The sequence below is a fragment of the Myotis myotis genome, unplaced genomic scaffold, assembly GCF_014108235.1.
Source record: "Myotis myotis isolate mMyoMyo1 unplaced genomic scaffold, mMyoMyo1.p scaffold_m19_p_3, whole genome shotgun sequence".
NCBI classification, from domain to species: Eukaryota; Metazoa; Chordata; class Mammalia; order Chiroptera; family Vespertilionidae; genus Myotis; species Myotis myotis.
In genome coordinates, this window is record NW_023416335.1 from 39,671,090 (window position 1) to 39,690,218 (window position 19,129).

Below are 19,129 nucleotides of genomic sequence, written 5' to 3' on the forward strand. Positions count from 1 at the left end.
GTGGCCGCACAGTGACCTATGGGCACAACTACCCTTCCATATCTTAACCCTTTCTAAATTCTATATTTCAACAAAAACATCAGTTTCTGAAAAAAAAAAAATGTGTCACTCATCTCTTTCCTGTACCACATGTCACTCTTGATAACTGCTTTTTGGAAGCTCCCATAGTCCTGGGGGTGAAGCGGGGGAGGAGACTATTTATTAAACATCTCCATAGCAATTACTATGTGTTGAGTACAACACTGTGAAAAGCATGCTCTTATTATCCCAACCTTACAGATGGGAAAAGTTCCCTGAGTGCTTAAGTAACCTTTCTGGGGCTCACAGTAGCCAGTGGTGGAGCCCATTTGCCCTGGCAGGCTGGCTTCGGAGTCCATTTTCCTTACCACTATACCACATTGGCTCTAAAATACAAATTATATAATAAATTAGAAGGTGTTACCTGTTCAGGAAAAAACAAGAAAAAGGGAAAGTAGGACACAGTAATGGGGATCAGACGATCTGAGATGGAGTTGGGAGGAGGTACAGTCATGTAGGCAGGACAGGGCTCCTTGAGAAGGAAAGCTTAGAGCAGAGCTTTGCAGAGGTGAGGAAGCTCATCATGGGATCACTGGAGAAGCATGTTACAAGCAGAGATGCAAACCCCAGGGAGAACTCTGGCAGATGCTCATGTGGGAGGGACTTCTGTGTCCAACGGCACTGGCCTCCAATTCCTCGCTGAGTTCCACCCCTTGTTTGTTTAATAGTGTTTCTTGACTATGCCCTATTCTCTCATTTAATGGCATCTTCCATGATTCAGTCAACAACCATAAAGTGACTACTTCTATCTTCAAACCCAGGGCTCCCCTTGCTGCCCTCCCTCTATCAATAATCATAAGGTGACAGAATTTTATTTTCATTTCTAGATGTTTCCCTATCTCCCTTTACACTAAATTCAAAATACTCCTCTTTTCAGGTTGACTCATCAAACTATCTCATTCTGACCTCCAATTAGATCTCAGTATATATATTCTTCATACATTAAATTTTTAAAGTTACATAAAGTTACATGAATTTTCCTCCTATAACATGTGTTAGGTTTTATAATAAATTTTTAATCTTTATTTTAAAAATAATTTGTGCAAAGAGAAAGCATCTGGCTTTGTTATATCTGCTGCAGAAAAGGGATCATGTCATAGATACATTCCTTACCAGAAATGGGCAATTATTTAGCCTTCCATCTGGATTGGAGAGAAAAGCAGATTCACCTTAGCAACAGCATTCTGATGCTGATGTCATCACCTTAACATCATTTTGGTCTCATGTCATTGTGTTCTTTCTCTAAAATCTCAAAGCTTTATACATTTCTGCATTTAAAAAGCTTAAAAAAGGAAAGAACGAACTATATTTAAATATTCATTGAGTCATCATAATCTTGAACTTTGTTAAGAGGGTTCTCTTTTATAGCAAAACAAAATGAGAAGTGTTTTCCCATGCACTCCAATTTTTGCTAGAGCTTTGCCTGTACACTTACATCTCCCAGGTGGTTGTCCACAAGCTCCCTCTCTGTGCCCTGAACCCATCGGGTCACCAGCCTCCCCAACAAGTCTGATCACTTACACATGTAATTATTTTAGTCTGCAAAGCAGTCCAGACCTGGGGCGATTATGGTGAGATTATGATCATGGACCCTAGGGCTTGAAGAAATCTTCATCTAGATTCTACTCCCTTATTTAAAGGTGCAGAAAGAGACAGAAGCACGATGCTTGCCTTTTATTAAAGACAGGAAAGAGTTTAACCCTCTGGGAGTTTGTGGTTCCTCAAAATTTCAGTGAGGATTTTCACACAGGGCCAGATCATGTGTCAGCTGTTCCATCCCCTCCCAACTCCTGTCCCCTTCCTTCCCTCCCTCCCCATGGTCTCTCCCATGTACAAACATTCCATCCACCAAGTTGCCGAACCATAGCAGCCAGAAATCCCTCCTGCACCAGAAAGTAGACCAAGACTCCTCCACTTACAAGTTTAAATACTGGCTTTGGTCTCAAATAGCATTTAAAAGTTCACAGTGGCATAGAATCATTTAACTTGTATTTATTTATAGTAATAAACATTTGTATATATTTACAGGAAAAGTTCACTATCAATGAAAAAGATATATAAAATGACACTGGCAAAATTGGATTCTCAGCTTTCAAAACTGCAAGCTATGCCACAAAGACAAAGATTTCCTTCATAAGTTTTCAGCACACATGAACTGTCGTGTTCTAAAAGTAATTTCAAAAGTTCTCAAATTGCTGGAACCCTGACTAAGAAGCACGGATGATATTTTTAATAATCTTAAAGTTATTTTTAACATAATTAAGCATTTATAATTCTGCCTTATATATACTTTGAGTTATATAACATCACTGAGCTAATAATTTAGACCACACTTTAAAAATTTTTCTGGTCTCAAGATTTCACATTTGACTAATGAGGAAATTTCCTTTTGGTTAGAAATCAATATCTTCCTTTTAAAGGATTTTTTTAATATTGAAAATAGCAAAACAAAAGATTTCCAAACTTCTAGGAAAATATAAATATTATCAAATGGACAATTAGAACACATTTTTTTTCATACCGAATTAACTAATAAGTACTTATTGCCCCAATTGGACTGATACTCAAATATGAATTCTATCATTGTTCTCAGAGGAGACAAAAGGGTTGCCTAATCTATCTTTATGTCTTCAATATTGGAAAGATTATTATTGAACATTTATTGCACACTCTCTTTTGAAAAGCACTTTACATTAATTATCACTTCATACACATATTCAATCTGGAAGATAACTTTCTTTTCTTTTTACAAGTAGAAGCACAGAAGGTTGAAGACTTCATCCTGGGTCTCTAAAGAACCTAATGGCCGAGGTGAGTAATGGATCCAGATTCTGTGTAAAATTTAGGTTCCTCATTGCACACAAATATTCAGACACAGTCTAATCATGAAACCTAAGCAAAGATTCATACTCAATTGACATGTTTTAGCAGGGAGTTGGCAAGTGAACTTTGTGTGGGTTTTCCTGTTCACATAGAAGAAAATAACAAGAGAAGAGATGGTCTTGGAAACATGGAAGTATAGAAAACTTCCTGAAATGGTCTAAAGGAAATATAGAGGTTTAATTTAAAAATTCATAATTACCCACACTGGTGTTTTTGAACTCATATCTTGGGAGTTTTTAGCTGTTTGGGTGGCCTGTTTGATTTTTTTTTCTTTTCCCCTCTGCATTTAAGAGGTGTTCAGTTCACTGTCCCTCAGACCGTTGGAGGGCCGGACTATAGTTTAAAAAAAACTATGAACAAATTCTTATGCACACTGCACATATCTTATTTTGAAGTAAAAAAAACAGAATGGGAACAAATACAATATTTGTATTTGTATGTGGCCCGCGGGCCATAGTTTGAGGACCCCTGATCTACAGTCACTGTTCATATATACACTGAGTGGCCAGATTATTATGACTGGCCAGATTATTATGACCACCCTATCAGTACAATGAAGTGAATTAGTTATGCAAATAATAATAATAATAATAATAATAATAATAAAACCTTGAGAGTATTTGCTTAGGAAGTTTTCAATATTCAGTATTTTTGGAAGTGTCAATGAAGTACTGATGGGGTGGGCATAATAATCTGGCCACTCAGTGTATATATAAAATTTTATTTCAGAGAGGAAGGGAGAGGGAGAGAGAGATAGAAATATCAATGATGAGAGAGAAGCATTAATTGGCTGGCCCTGCATGCCCCCTACTGAGGATCAAGACCACTACCCGAGCATGTGCCCTTGACCAGAATTGAACCTAGGTCCTTTTAGTCCACAGGCCAACACTCTATCCACTGAGCAAACTGGCTAGGGCTACAGTCACCATTCTTGAAATATGTGCATCCCTGGAGTTGTGTGGTATCCACCTCCTCAACAACACAGGTCTCCCCAGTTAACATCTTCAGATTAAGATTGGGGTGGGTATAACCAAATAGGGGCTAGGCACAGGTCTACCACTTTTAAATCATCTTTGTTTCTCCTCTGTCTCTTTTCTAGTCTTCTGTAAATCTTGACATCATTCCCTTAAATCGTTCTCAAGTCCCTGACCCATAACCTACAACTGAGACTTCTCTACAGTGCCTCTAAGAGCCTGAGGACTAGTACGTGGGGTTTCTACATCCCAGGAGATTGATAAGATAAAGCCATGAATCAGCTGTTATTTTAGAGTTCTAGGAACAATCTAGTTCTGTTGCACAATCTGGGCCAGGCTACAGCTTCCTCAAAAGGCTCCAGTTTGGCCTCTACAAAGGAATCAGAGGTATGTGGCTAGTCTCATTGTCCCACTCCCTATGTCACAGAAACAATTCTGAGCATTGAGTCCTACTGGTGCCCAAAACTTTCCCCAATTTTTTCCTACTAAATTACTGGTCCTTCAAGGTGACCTGGGGAAATAAGGAAGGGTTCTCTCCTTTTAGACATGCTTGGGAAACACTTCACTTGGAGACTCACAGAGTGTATTATAAAAGTTCTGCAAAAAATAAATCTGTTTAATTTTATTCCCAAATTTATTTTTCTTTTCTTTTCTTCCCCAAACTAATTTGTTTATTTTTGGTAACTCTTATTAATATCAAGCATGCACTTTAGGAAATGCAAATCCACAGAAAAACAAGTTCTATAAACAATGCTTCTCTACATGGTTTAGGATTCTTCCTCGATCTCGCCCTCGTTGGTTAGCTAGTTTGTAGCATCCATAATATCAAGCACAACCTTGACCATTTACAGGTTTTCCCGAGCATTTCACAGGTTTTCACTATGTAATGAATTGAGGTTCTCAATGGCCTGCTTGCAGGAGAGAAAAGGAGCACAGGGGCTAGGGAGCAGAGGGAACAGAACCACAGATGGATGACAAAGGGAACTCAGGAAGGTAAGCCTGTCACCTGGCCTTGCTTTATGAAGTCTATCTTACATTTTGAGGAACTAAGTCTTAGATAAGTTAAATAACTTGCTCTAGTTCACACTACTAGTTTGGTGCACAGATTTAACCTGAACCCATATTGTTAACTCCGAATCCATGCTCTCATTTCATTACTTTTGGCATAATATGCACTATTATTGACGTTGCTGCTATTGAAAGGCACCATGGGATAGTGGTTGAGTGCAGGCTCTAACAAGTTCTCAAGTTCAAGTCCCATCTCTCCCACTGATCAGCAGGTATGCCACTTTGCCTGCGGTCCCCTGTGCCTAGGACTCCTCATCTCTCCAATCGGGACTAGTAATCCTCATAGAACTGTTTAAAGGATCAAAGGAACTGGTGTTCAGGAAATATTTTGAATGCTCCCTGTCAACATTCAAATAAATACTCAATAGATATTGCTAGTTGTTTTTATTTTTACTACTCATAGCTTAATTCTCTCATTTTACAACTTTCACAGCCAAAGCCAAGTTATTAACTGTCAGAAACAAGTGAAATCAAACTATAATATACCCTCCTTCCCTTCCTCTCTTATAAAGCTCAAGGAGGACTAAGAGATCGTAATATGTGAGCAATCACATACTTGTCAAGTGGACTGTGTGATATCCTCAGCCCCCGTGTGGTGAATGAGGACTGAAAGAACTGAGCATGGAAGTGCTCCAAGGCTCAGAATTGTATGAATCACAATTCAGAGATAGGGCTGAGTTTTGCTGGGTCAAATGCTTTCTTGCTGATTCATTACTGTGAAGATAGCTGACAGAGACAGGGGATGTTTACTGAGAGCTAAAGCCCTGTTCTAACTCATTGGCTTTTATATTGATTGATCTAATAGCCTGGGTCTATAATTTCAAAAATAACTCAGTGTTTTGTGTGTGTGTGTGTGTGTTTTCATAAACACCAGAAAGGCTGTGGATGCTTTCCTGATGAGGTAGACTTTGTTTCTTTACATGGGTTAGAAACAAAGGAAAATAAATGGAAACTACTTTCTTATATCTCTTCTCCCTTTGTGTTGTTGTCTTTTGTCTTAAAACATTTGATTAAACTTAGAATTAAAATTTAACATTGTAGTGCATTTAATACATCAATATGTTTTGATGACATATTACTGCAGCAGAGAGATAAATTTTGTATTCTATTCGGGTCAGCTATGTAAATCAACCATATTAATGAGCTTTATTAAATCATCTTAGTAGAAGCTCCACTGTCTTAACTATTTACTTAAATCCACATCCAACAAAAAACAGCTGTCACTTCCTGACAAATCTTATTCTGAGTGAGAATTTTCTTCTTACAAGAGGAAAATTGATATGTTATAATACAACAGAAATGTCATATTTAGAGTCTTTTAAAAGGATACTCTATTATAAAATGTGAGACTTATAGATCCTAACTTACTGTTAAGAAAGAACACTGTTGAAGGAAAGAGTTCAAGGGGACCACTGCTTCTGTTGTTTACATGCCGCACATTATTCTGTGGGTACCACAGGTCTGTTTTATGTACAACTGTGTTGACTTGGGGACTCAACATCTAGAAGTTTTGAGGAAACAGGCTGAAGGCTGTTGAGCTCCAACTCCCTTCCTACTCCTTCAGAAGAAAAGATTTCCTAAACAAGCTGATAAATCATTGAACTGCTACATTTTTTTTTAAATTGTTCAACCTTCTTAAGGAACTATGTATTTTCGCTTCCTTAAGCAGTAAATGTAAGCAGTGTATGTAAATAAATGCTTCCACAATAAATGAGCTTTATGTGTTCAAGGAAACAAAGCTAAGATTTCCTCTTATTGATAATATTTTAACACCTTGAGTTGTTTCTAAGTACTTTTCAAAAGAACATAGAACTTAACAAAATTGTCTTCTTTTGAATATATTTTTTAAATATTAAAAATGAATGTTTTATTACTTCAGATAAACCTTTTTCTAATACATTTAATAACTAGCCAAGGCACTAAATTCAAGCACAGACCTTAAAACTCTCTACAGACAAGCTCTGGGACCCCATAACCAACTGCAGCCCTCACCCCATCCGTGTGTCATTCTTGTGAAAGTAGGGCTTACTGAATTGAGAAGATGATCTCATGTTTTGAGCTGTAGAGGAAGGCCACATGGCAATTATCCCAGAAAGGGGACATTCGTCACTGCTCTGAATGTCTGGGGCAAGTCAGATCCTGAGACAGATAGCTGGACTCAGAAGACAGATCCTACAGGTAGGCAGGAGAGGAAACTGGCCTTTGCCAGTATAAAATGAATGAGCAACACTTTGCAATGACAAGTTCTATATTTCTTTCAGTGCTTATTTTCCTTGTTGACTCACTATCATTTATTCACATAAACAGATATTTATTTAACACTGATTATGCCAGGCAGTATTCTGGGCATTAGAAATCTATTCAAGAAGAAAATAAATAAAAATACATGTATTTTTTAAATTAAAAAATACATAATTTTAAAAATTTACATGGTGTGTTAAACGGCGATAAATGCTATGTGGAATAGTAAAACAGAGACATAGGATAAGGAATGGAGGTTCAGGCAGTGGTTTACAGTATTAATTGGCTATCAGAGGAGACCGCACCAAGAAGGTTGGATCTGATCAAGCACTAAGGAAGCAAACCATAGAGACACCTGAGAGATCCATTTTTGAGGTGGAGGAAAAACAAGCACATAGACCTTAAAATAATGATGTGCTTACGTGGGACACATTGGGGTGGATATAGAAGTGGCAGAAGATGTTAGATTAGTTACAGATTAGTTGGGGGTAGAGGGTGACAGTCAGTGGTACTCCAGACAGTATGTAAACTTATATAATATTCTAAAGACTTTGGCCTCTCTTCATAGGGTTACTGATATGCTTTGCATTTATCAAAGTATATATGAATTAACAATAACAGGTTTTTGTTTCCATATCCACACACTTAACAGTGTTTACAATGGGCACTGGCAAAATACTGATGACCTCCAAAAGTCTTCTGCAAAACTATGGGTCTTAACCATTTTATTGAAAGTGGTCTATGAAATACATGCTGATTTCTTAATTCTGGTTAAAGGCATCCATCAGCTTGTTCAACTTTAGCACGTGTCTCATCCTCAGTAGCTTTTTCATTACTGCTCAATTCAAACTTGGGTTTCCTCAGCACATTTCACTGTTCTAATAATGATGTCATGGAGCAGATAAATAGATTGGCAAGCCTTTTCTGTCTTTTCCAGTGCTATCTGGAATCAATTGATTGCCCACTTCTTTTAAGTCATTTGTCTTCACCTCTCAGGTCATGATTTCCTTCTTCTTTTGGATTTGGTGGATCTGTTGATGCTGAGCATAAGAGGTCTTCCGAATCTGATTGTTGTGCTTTTAGTAAAACCAGCACAGAATAGGCTACCGGTAAGCAATAGCCATTGGTAGTCTTGAGATCAACATGAGCTTCAGTCATGGTCTGCCATTTGTGGACTGTGGAGCACATTTTGTCACTGGTAAGATCCACGTCATGGAAATTAGGCAGTTTTTGCCCTGAACAACCTCAGTAATTAGCATGAATTTCCTAAATGCAACTTCATCATCCTGCAGGTCAGCTAGGCTCACTTCAAAAACACAACCCTTGAGACCATCCAATGTGGTTTGGTTGCTTGAGTTCTCATGACTAGTGTTTCCCCAACACTTCTTATATTGACCAGAACTGGTGCTTTCACATCATACCAATTTTTCTTAGAAAATGGATCAACCACTTTCTTCTTGGCTCCCTTTTTGCTGCCTCTCGTAGGTGCCCATTCTTGCCCACTGCCATGGCACTGCTCAGAGAGCCAAAAGGTGTCATCTGAAAACTTTAATGAGCACTCTTTCTATCTAAAAACCTAAGATAATAGTATTCATGTCTTTATTTAACATTTTTTTTTACCATTACAATAGTTGTGAAGGCAAACAGAAAGCCATGAAGATAAGACATCATTTCAAATAATGACAGAAAAAAGTAATGACAACAGTAATAATACATTAGATACCATTTGAGTAATTAAAAATGTGCTAGGAGTGGCTGTTTTAAGGGTTTCAGATGTATTGTCTCATTTAATTTTACAACTCTATGAGGAAGCTACTTTACACCCATTCAATAGATGGAGAGCGAGTAAGTGGCAAATCTGGAATGGAAACTTCCCTCATTTTTCACTCCAGAGCCTATACTCATTATCTCAGTGCTCGACTGGCAGTGTTTTGCTTTTTAAGTTAGCCTTTTTTTTTTTAAGAAAAAAATCAAGCGTTAACAGAAGTGGAGGGAATTCTATATAATAAATAGGTAATATGCAAATTGACCATCACTCCAACACACAAGATGGCTGCCCCCATGTAGCCACAAGATGGTCTGCAGGGGAGGGCAGTTAGGGGTGACCAGGTCTGCAGGGGAGGAAGGGAATTTGGGGACAACTGGGCCTGCAGGGGAGGGCAGCTGTGGGTGACCAGGCCTGCAGGGGAGGGCAGTTGGGGGGGACCAGGCTGGCAGGGAAGGGAAGTTGGGGGCAACTGGGCCAGCAGGAGAGGGCAGTTGGGGGTGATCGGGCTGGCAGGGGAACAGTTAGGCATTGATCAGGCTGGCAGGGGAGTGGTTAGGGGGTGATCAGGCTGGCAAGTAGAAGCGGTTAGGGGCAATCAGGCAGGCAGGCAGGCAGGTGAGTGGTTGGGAGCAAGCAGTCCTGGATTGTGAGAGGGATGTCTGACTGCCCATTTAGGCCTGATCCCTATGGGAGGGTTCCAGATTAGAGAGGGTTCAGGCTGGGCTGAGGGACACTGCCCCCCTGCAGTGCCCAAATTTCATGCACCAGGCCTCTAGTGGTATAATAAGCCCCTATGTATGCATCACCTAGTTTCAATAATTACCAAATAGGACTAGTCTTATTTTATCTATTTCCCCCAAAACTATTTTATTTTGAAAAAATCCAAGACATTACATCATTTTATCTGTAAAAATCTCAGTATGTATTTCTAAAAGAGGACTTTAAAAATATAACCATAACACCCCTTTCACATCTAAAAGTATTAACAATAATTCATCAAAAAAAAATCAAATATCTGGTCTCAAGCTGTGATTTAACTACAAGACCATAATGTTATAGGTGTAATATGATTTGGTACAGATGAAGAAATAAATCCACTGACCCACTAATCATATCATTTGTATTCCAGCATTAACACTTAAATGGGGGTTGATTAAGTGAGACTGTTTTACATGCAAGTTGCTTAGGCCATATATTTCTCCTAGTGGCATAGTAGAAGATAATATGATTTAGAATATCTAGGTTCAATTTTTGGCTTCTATGCTTAAGTTTGTTACTGATACTCTTAGGGCCTCTGTTTCCTATATATAAAACGAGGGGCTTGAACTATCAGTGACTTATAATTCAGAATTCTCAAATTCTAGGATGTTTTAACAGTTATAATTTCAATATATATATGGATAAAACCCCAAAGATTTTATTTTATAAATATGATTTCCTTAGTGAACAAATCCCTCTAAATTTGAAAAGTGGAATCAGTCGTATTAAAAAAAAAAATAGGTAAACGACTTCAAATAGTCTCTTTTTCTCTGATACTCAGTATATTTATCTATCTGTTCTTACCCATCCACCAATACATTTATCTATTTATCAATCTACTAGAGGCCCAGTGCACAAAAATTTGTGCACTCGCGGGGGCGGGGGTCCCTCAGCCCAGCTGCGCCCATTCACAGTCCAGGATCCCTTGGGAGATGTCCACCTGTCGACTTAGGCCAACTCCCCAGGGGATCAGGCCTAAGCTTGCAGTCAGACATCCTTCTAGCAGCCAGGAAGCCCTCGGGGATGTCCGACTAAAGGCTTAGGCCCCCAAGGGATCGGGCCTAAACCATTAGTTGGACATTCTTAGTGCTGCCATGGAGGTGGGAGAGGCTCCTGCCACCACCACTGCACTGGCCAGTCATGAGCCAGCTTCTGGCTGAGTGGCACTCCCCATATGGAAGTGCACTGACCACCAGGGGGCAGCTCCTGCATTGAGCGTCTTCCCCCTGGTGGCCAGTGCACATAATAGCAACTGGTCATTCTGCCGTTCAGTCAATGTGCATATTAGCCTTTTATTATTATTATATAGGATGACCTTATTTACCTCCTTTTGCCCCCTCTACCCAGCTCTTGCCCCCCACTTCTCTCTGGCCATCACCATACTGTTGTCTGTGTCCATGGGTTGTGCATATATTTTCTTTGGCTAATCCCTTCTTTAAATTCACTTCTTTAAATTTTTATTTTCAGATAAGTGCTTATAACTTTGCTATTATATATTTTCTATTATATCATTTAGAATTAAGATATCTTTTAATTGAACCCTTGTAAATTTTAGCACAATTTAATAAATTATGCTAGAAGCAATTAGGAAATTTTTCATGTAATGCAGATAAATTTCAATTCATATTTTATTAATTTTTAATTTTTTAATATTTTAATTTGAAATAATCTCATACATGTAAAATAACTATAAAATACTATAGCATATTATATGTACCCTTCACCCAATTTCTTAGGTGTTAATAATTTAAACATAACCACTATACAACTAACAGAATTTGGAATATATTTTTCTTCTAATCTCTTTAATGTTACTTAATCCATTTACTTTGTTTTTGTTAATCTTCACCCAAGGATATTTTTCCATTGAATTTTAGAGAGAGTGAAGGGAAAGGGAGAGACACATTGATTGGTTGCCTCCTGCACATGCTTTGATAGGGACTGGGGATCAAGCCAGCAACTGAGGTACATGCCCTTGACTGGAATCGAACCTGGGACCCTTCAGTCCATGGGCTAATGCTCTATCCACTGAGCAAAACAGGCTGCAGCTTAATTCATTTACTTTTAATCTATATGTGTCTTTATATTTAAAGTGGGTTTTGTTTTTGATTCACCCTCATAATCTGTCCTTTAATTGGTGCATTTATGCCACTGACTTTCAGAGTGCTTACTGATAAGAGTTACTACCATATCAGGCGTCTTCTGGGTCTTCTGGGTCCCGCCCTGCCTTGCCTTTTTTTATTTTTTATTTTTTCTAAGACATTTCACTTTATTTAAAAGAAGCCAATAAGCAGGATATAAAGGGTATGATATTTACAACAGTACAGTAAATAGGTTGATTTCCCAGTAGGATCAGTAGTCTTTCAGTGAGTATTAACCCATCTTCCCCTGATGCTCGACCCAGCTGGCAGACAAACACCAACAGTGGGGTGGGATGGGACTGCAGGATAGAACGTCTCCCTGAACGGATTAAAAATCACGTAGATGCTAAAATGTCCGTGAAGGGGTCTTGGGGGTGAGGGTGCCTCTGCCTCATTCCTTTGAGGGCTTGGCAGCAGGAATGCTGAGGGATTTGCCCCAAACTAACACAAGCCCACCCTGAGCCTGTAAATCTTTCACCCATGGAATATTCCGTTCCCGAGAGAATAGGCCCTAATCCCTCAGCCAGTGCCTGGAGGAGCAGCCCAGGCCGTGGGCACAGCCAGGACTGTGGACATTTCATGGCCTTTCCACTCCCACTCCAGCTGCCTAAGAACTCTGTACTGCTCCCCTCACCCACCTCCCCCATCACCCCATCAAGACACCGTGAACAGGAGGGGACACTGATTCTCCCATGCCCATTGGGAACTGGCTGTTTCTGTTTTCTGGAGTAAAAAGGTTCCTGTGGGTCGGGTAAGGTCTCTGCTTGGCAGGAAGTTCTGAAACAGAGCCACTGACCACACCCACCTCCTCTGGGCATGGAGCAGCTCCAGCCCTCGGAGCTCATCTCTCCAGCAGAACTGAAGGGAAGACCGTGTGTACCCTCTGTCCCTCACCCTTCACATGCCCAGAACCATCAGTGTCACACTTCCTAATTCCTATCACTGTATTTCATTAGTCCCATACTGTTTACTAATCCTGAATCTAAACAGATTGGCTCAAAAGGAGATTGTTCTATTTTTAAAGTAGCTGGGGCTTCTGGGAGTGGGCCTTGCTTTGCAGCCTGGACCTGCTGATGGGCGGTTCCTGGGCCACAAGGCAAGACCGGCTGCTGGGGCTTCTGGGGGCAGGTCTTGCCTTGCAGCCCTGGACACACTGATGGGCGGTTCCTGGGTTGCAAGGCAGGCCGGCTGCTGGGGCTTCTGTGGCGGGCCTGCCCTGGATGGGGGCGTGCTGGTAGCTCGCACTGTCCCGCCCTGCCTGCAGTATGCAAATTAGCTGCCATCTTTGTTGGTGGTTAATTTGCATATCATGCTGATTAGCCAATGGGAGGCGTAGCAAAGTTACAGTCAATTACCATGTTTGTCTATTATTAGATTAGATGTGCCTACCAATATATCAAGCAAGACATAATGTAAAAGTAGTTTTTGTAAAATATGTGAAAATAAACTTATTTTTCACAGAATACAAAACATAGACAAGCATGTGAACTATAACATTGTAAGTCTGATTGCTTTGTTATGCAATATGGGGGAAAAATAATTGCAAACTCAGATGAGAATCAGACAGGAGGGCTTATGTGTTTCTAAAGATAAAATGGTCCTTAGGTTTGATTTTCCTACTTAAGGGCAGATGACTGACACCCGGCCTCATTTTACAAAGAAGAAAGTAATAGGTCAGTAAAAGCTCATTTCTCAAGGGCTTCAAGGAAGAAGTGGCTTTCAAAGAACTTGTGTTTATTCTCTTTCTAGGCTACCAGTTTGATAAGCAAGAGAGAGGAAATAATCTCAGAGAGAGAGGGGAGTCTGAGGTCAAAATAGGGGAAAAGGAGAAAGATGAATGATAACGATCTTTCATAAACAAAAGTAGAAGTTAAAAGATAATAGTGAGAGCATAGTACTACTGCAGGACCTAGGGCAGAGGTCAGGCAGCCTAGACTTTCTAAGGAACCATTTAGCCCACCTCCCTAAAGTATATACAACTTGACCCCAGGAATAGAGAGCATAGTGCTTCCTTAGCATACAGCAACTCAATAAGTCTAGTTAGTTTAAAATGCCTCACAATTGCTTCATTCATATTAGTGCTGTTGTAGGTGCTAGAATATTAAATAAGCTATTCAAATACTAATGATATTTAAGGAATTAAGTAAATTGCAAATTTTAAAACAATATGGACCAAATTAAAAACAAAAAACAATTGCAGTCAAAATCATGAAAACTGTAATCCAAAAAAGATGTTTGTTGTCCAATGTCTATAACTTATAAAATGCAAATATTATGAGTAGAAATTCTTACAACTGTGGTGTATCAACTTAGCTAAACGGGAACTATGTTTCCCCTGATTCCTTTCCTTATAGGGTTCTGGATTAGTGCTGGTCACAAGAAACATTTGATGTGCGATGTGGAAGTTAAACAATAGCCATATTTCCTTCCAGAGTTGAAGGTCGGTGCAAGGCTGAAGTCATTGTGGCATATTGTGCACGTCCTGGCTGATCTACTAGTGGCCTCATTGATGTGGTGCAACACCTCAACTCATCCAGTCTCCAGGTCCCCTAAGATCTATCCCTTCAGCTGTTCCAGGGCACAAAGCAGGACCATGTTCACCTTTTTTAAAAAATTAAATCTTTATTGTTCAGATTATTACAGTTGTTACTCTTTTTTTCCCCCATAGCTCCCCTCCACCCGGTTCCCACCCCACCCTCTTCCCTTACCACCCCCCACTGTCCTCATCCAAAGGTGTATGATTTATGTCCAGTCTCTTCCTGCACCCCCCACACCCCCTCCCTCCCAAGAATTGTCAGTCCACTCCCTTTCTATGTCCCCACTTCTATTATATTTATCAGTTTATTCTGTTCATCAGATTTTTTATTCACTTGATTTTTAGATTCACTGGTTGATAGTTATGTACTTATTCATAATTTTTATCTTTACCATTTTCTTCTTCTTCCTCTTCTTAAAGAATATCTTTCAGAATTTCATAGAATACTGGTTTGGTGGTGATGAACTCCTTTAGCTTTTTCCTATCTGTGAAGCTCTTTATTTGACCTTCAATTCTGAATGATAGCTTTGCTGGGTGAAGTAATCTTGGTTGTAGGTTCTTGGCATTCATCACTTTGAATATTTCTTGCCACTCCCTTCTGGCCTGCAAAGTTTCTGTTGAGAAATCAGCTGACAGTCATATGGGTACTCCCTTGTAGGTAACTGACTTTTTTTCTCTTGCTGCTTTTAAGATTCTCTCTTTGTCTTTTGCTCTTGGCATTTTAATTATGATGTGTCTTGGTGTGGTCCTTTTGGATTCTTTTTGTTTGGGGTTCTCTGTGCTTCCTGGACTTGTAAGTCTATTTCTTTCTCCAGGTAGGGGAAGTTTTCTGTCATTATTTCTTCAAATACGTTTTCAATATCTTGCTCACTCTCTTCTTCTGGCACCCCCATAATTCAGATGTTGGTTCGCTTGAAGTTGTCCCAGAGGCTCCTTACACTACCTTCATATTCTTGGATTCTTTTTTCTTTTTTCTTTTCTGGTTGGGTGTTTTTTGCTTCTTCGTATTTCAAATCTTTGACTTGATTCTTGGGATCCTCTAGTCTGCTGCTGGATCTCTGTATAATATTCTTTATTTCAGTCAGTGTATGCTTAATTTCTAGTTGATCCTTTTTCATATCCTCCAGGGCCTTACTAAACTTATTGATGGTCTCACTAAATTTATCGGCAGTTTCTAGAAAATTCTTGAAAAACCTTATAACCGTGGTTTTGAACTCTATATCCAGTAGTTTGCTTTCCTCCATTTCTGTCATTTGTGACCTGTTTCTTTGTCTCCGCATTTTGGCTGCTTCCCTGTGTTGATAGGGTGGCTTTCTGTGCTAAGTGTCCTATAGGGCCCAGTAGCTCAGCCTCCCCAATGACCTGAGGTAGACACTCTTGGCGCACCCCTTAGTGGGCTGTGTGCACAGTCTTGTTGTAGTTAAGCCTTGATTGTTGTAGGTATCACTGGGAGGAATTGACCTCCAGGCCAATTGGCTGTGAGAATCAGCTGTGTCTGCAGTGGGAGAACTTCTGTGCTGGAGACACCCTTCTGGGGCAAGACTTGCTTCAGTGGGGCTTTGGTGCTCACTGAGTCTGCTCCCTGAGTGTGTCCCTTATGGATCTGAGGAGTTGTAATCTGGATGTTCCCACTCTGACCACTGGGTACACTGGCACTGGATCTCTAAGGAGGTGCTAATTTATCCTCTTCCTGAGGCTACCCAGCAGGAGCTATGGAGAAATCTGCAGATTCCTCTTCTTTGTTTGGGATTTGGAGGTGCCCAAATGAGGCCCAGCTGTGAAGCAATGCAAGCTGCTCTGGGGCCTTGGGCCTTCTTTTGGATGTTCTGGGTCTCTCTGACCCAGCTGCAGTTTGTTAGGTAATTGTAGATTGCAAAGGGCCAGGTCATTCATATGCAAAAGCCTCTGTGCACAGCTTGGGTGGGGCTGTGGCTCAGGGAATCAACAGGGCGGATCAAACAGCTATGGCTGATCCTCAGCCCTGCCCTAAGAGGCCCCAGGTCACAGTGTCCCAAGGTAATCGCTGCAAGCACCTCTGAGAGAAAGCTGCCCTCGAGTCCTGCCTGCTGCCAGACAGTCCAGTTTCTTCCTATATGAGTCTGGGTCCCCAGAGACTAGCTTGGAACTGGAGTTCAGAGCAGGAGTGTGTGTCTCCCTCCCAATTGAAAAAGACAACCGTGTCCTCAGTTGCCAGCCCTTTCCACATGTGCCTCCGTACCTCTGCACTTTACTTCCACACCTCCACTGAGTCTCAGTGTGCTTTTCTCTTTCCTTCTAGTTGTAGAATTTCCACTCAACCAGCCTTCCTGTGGTTCTGGATGATGTCTGTTTTGTCTTTTAGTTGTATTTTTGAAGTGGTTGTGCAAGGCAGCAATATTAGGTGTTTACCTATGCCGCCATCTTGGTTTCTCTCCCTATGCACCTTTGTGATGAAGACACCAGCTTTAATACAAAACCCTGCCCCTGCCCCCCCTCATGGTATTGGTGTTGGAGGTGGTGAAAGACAGATGCAAGCTCCAATTTGTCTCACAGGTCCCAGTTGGCCTCGGGGCTCCAGTTTATCAGTGTAGGCTCCCTTTTGTTCTTGCTCTCAAACACATCCAGCTTCCCTTTCCATTTGCCTGTCTGGCTGATTCCAAGGCCCCACACTTCAGGCTCAGTGTTTGCGGCAGAACCAACACCCTGCAGAGACTGAGCCACCAGCTCCTATATTCGCATACAGGCCTAACCCCTATAGTGGATCCCTTATACTTTAATGTACATAGCAATTCTGCTTCTCGATCAAACCTTGACTGATACAACAACCTTATGAGGTAGGAAAACTATTCAGAAACTAAAATTCATTCAGTGCTTGAAGGAAAAAATATCCTCCAAAATTTATGTAAAGTCCCCCAAATTGGCAAATGATTTGAATATTGGCTATAAAATTGTATATGAACTTTCTTGATGTAACAAGATATGTATTAATCAATATTATGTTCACTATGACTAAAAGAAAAAAAAATAAAATAATTACAAATAATTAAGTAATCCTAATAATTATTATTTAATAATTAAATAATTAATTTAATAAAAATGTTAGTTCTAAAATTAAATTGAAATTTTAGATTAAATTAAATAGCTTAAGCAAACATTAAATAAATCTAATTTAAAATTAAATAATTCATTTAATAGTGATCAACTGATTTGACCATTAAATAAAAATTATTTAATTTTTTAATTAAATAATTATTTGACTATTAGAGAGCTTACAGGAAGATAAATCTGTCACTTAATAAAATCAAACACCATAGATTTTTTTAGCACTGTGTATTTTTACTTTATCAACTACAAATAAATTCTCAAAATTAATAAAGCAAAATCAAGAAGGTCCGAAAACCACATATTAAGAGTTCAGCAAACAATTTCATGCTCTTGTATTGCTTCAGAGATCTCTACTTTTGCATAACCATTTCCAAAATGCAATTCTAAACCCCAAATCCATATCCAGCTGTCTGCTAGATGTATTCTACTGAATATTCCATTGGATCTCAACCCCAAATTCAACTTTTCAACATTTCCTCACTCCAGGGCAAATATGTGCTTTCTCATAACTTTAATTTCTCTTAAGAGTAGAAATTGATATTCATCATGGTTTGTGGCCTCTAAGCATTAAAAAATTCATTTCTTTCCTGGCCTTCTTGAAGCTCTGGCAAAGGTGTCTGCCGCAGGCTTCCTGCACCAGTAGTAGTAGCCAGGCATGGCTTCTACATCTGTGAGGCGAATGGAATAGAAGAGGTACTATTTTGAGTTTACTTTCTGGCAATGGTGGCAGGTGGATACTTTTGGCTTCCCAGGACAGCACGCTTAGAAGTTCTGGCTTCCTTGCCGACTTCAGAGGTGGGAATTATGGTGGCTGCTCCCCAAGGTAACAGTAAGGTCTTCGCAATATGCTTTGTGCACTGTTCCTGTTAAATAGTCCCCAACCCTGATTCTAGGAACATTCTGAAGATTTCATGAACTAGGCAGGTAGAATTAAATGCTTTTTTAAATTTAGGGCAGATTTGCTTATGTACTTGCAATTAAGAACCCTGGTTGATGCAGAAACATAACAGCAAAACATCAGAATTCTCCTCAATTTTAAGCATTTTCAAGATCTGAGTCCTTTTTCATCTACCTGCAAAATATCGTTAGATCTTGTCTTTTCGTTGTTTCCCAATCTCACTATGGAATAAGGCTCTAAAAGTAGCTAATAAGGTACTTTCCATATAACAGAACAACTTAAACTTTTTATATGTATTAACTCATTTCATCTTCATATAAACTCTGCTGATGTAAGCACCATTACTGCCTCCAGGTAGCTGATGAGGAGACTGAGGGATTTCTAAGAAGAGGGATTAAATAACTGGCTAGAATATTGCAGAGCTCAAAGCCTGTCTCATTCTAAATCCCATGCTACAGTATTAACTTGAACATGGATATCTCAAGCCTTCCTTCACACTGAATAGGATCAGTTTATTCCAACCATGTCATTCTGGCCATGACCTGATGAAATGCCTTCAATGACTTCCTGGTGCCTCTGGTTAAAGTGCACACTTGTGGCTGCCATCCAAGGTCCTCAATGGTCTGACCACAGCCATCTCCTCTTCCTCTTTATCTCCTGCTCTCTGTGTGTGCTCCCTGTGTTCAGAAAGATGAGACC

The 19,129-nt window shown here is 39.9% G+C and overlaps 1 pseudogene; it reads right to left on the bottom strand.

Annotated features, from left to right (window-relative positions):
• Positions 1 to 8,015: 8,015 nt before the first annotated feature.
• LOC118649887 lies at positions 8,016 to 8,753 on the bottom strand (annotated as a pseudogene).
• Positions 8,754 to 19,129: the final 10,376 nt, after the last annotated feature.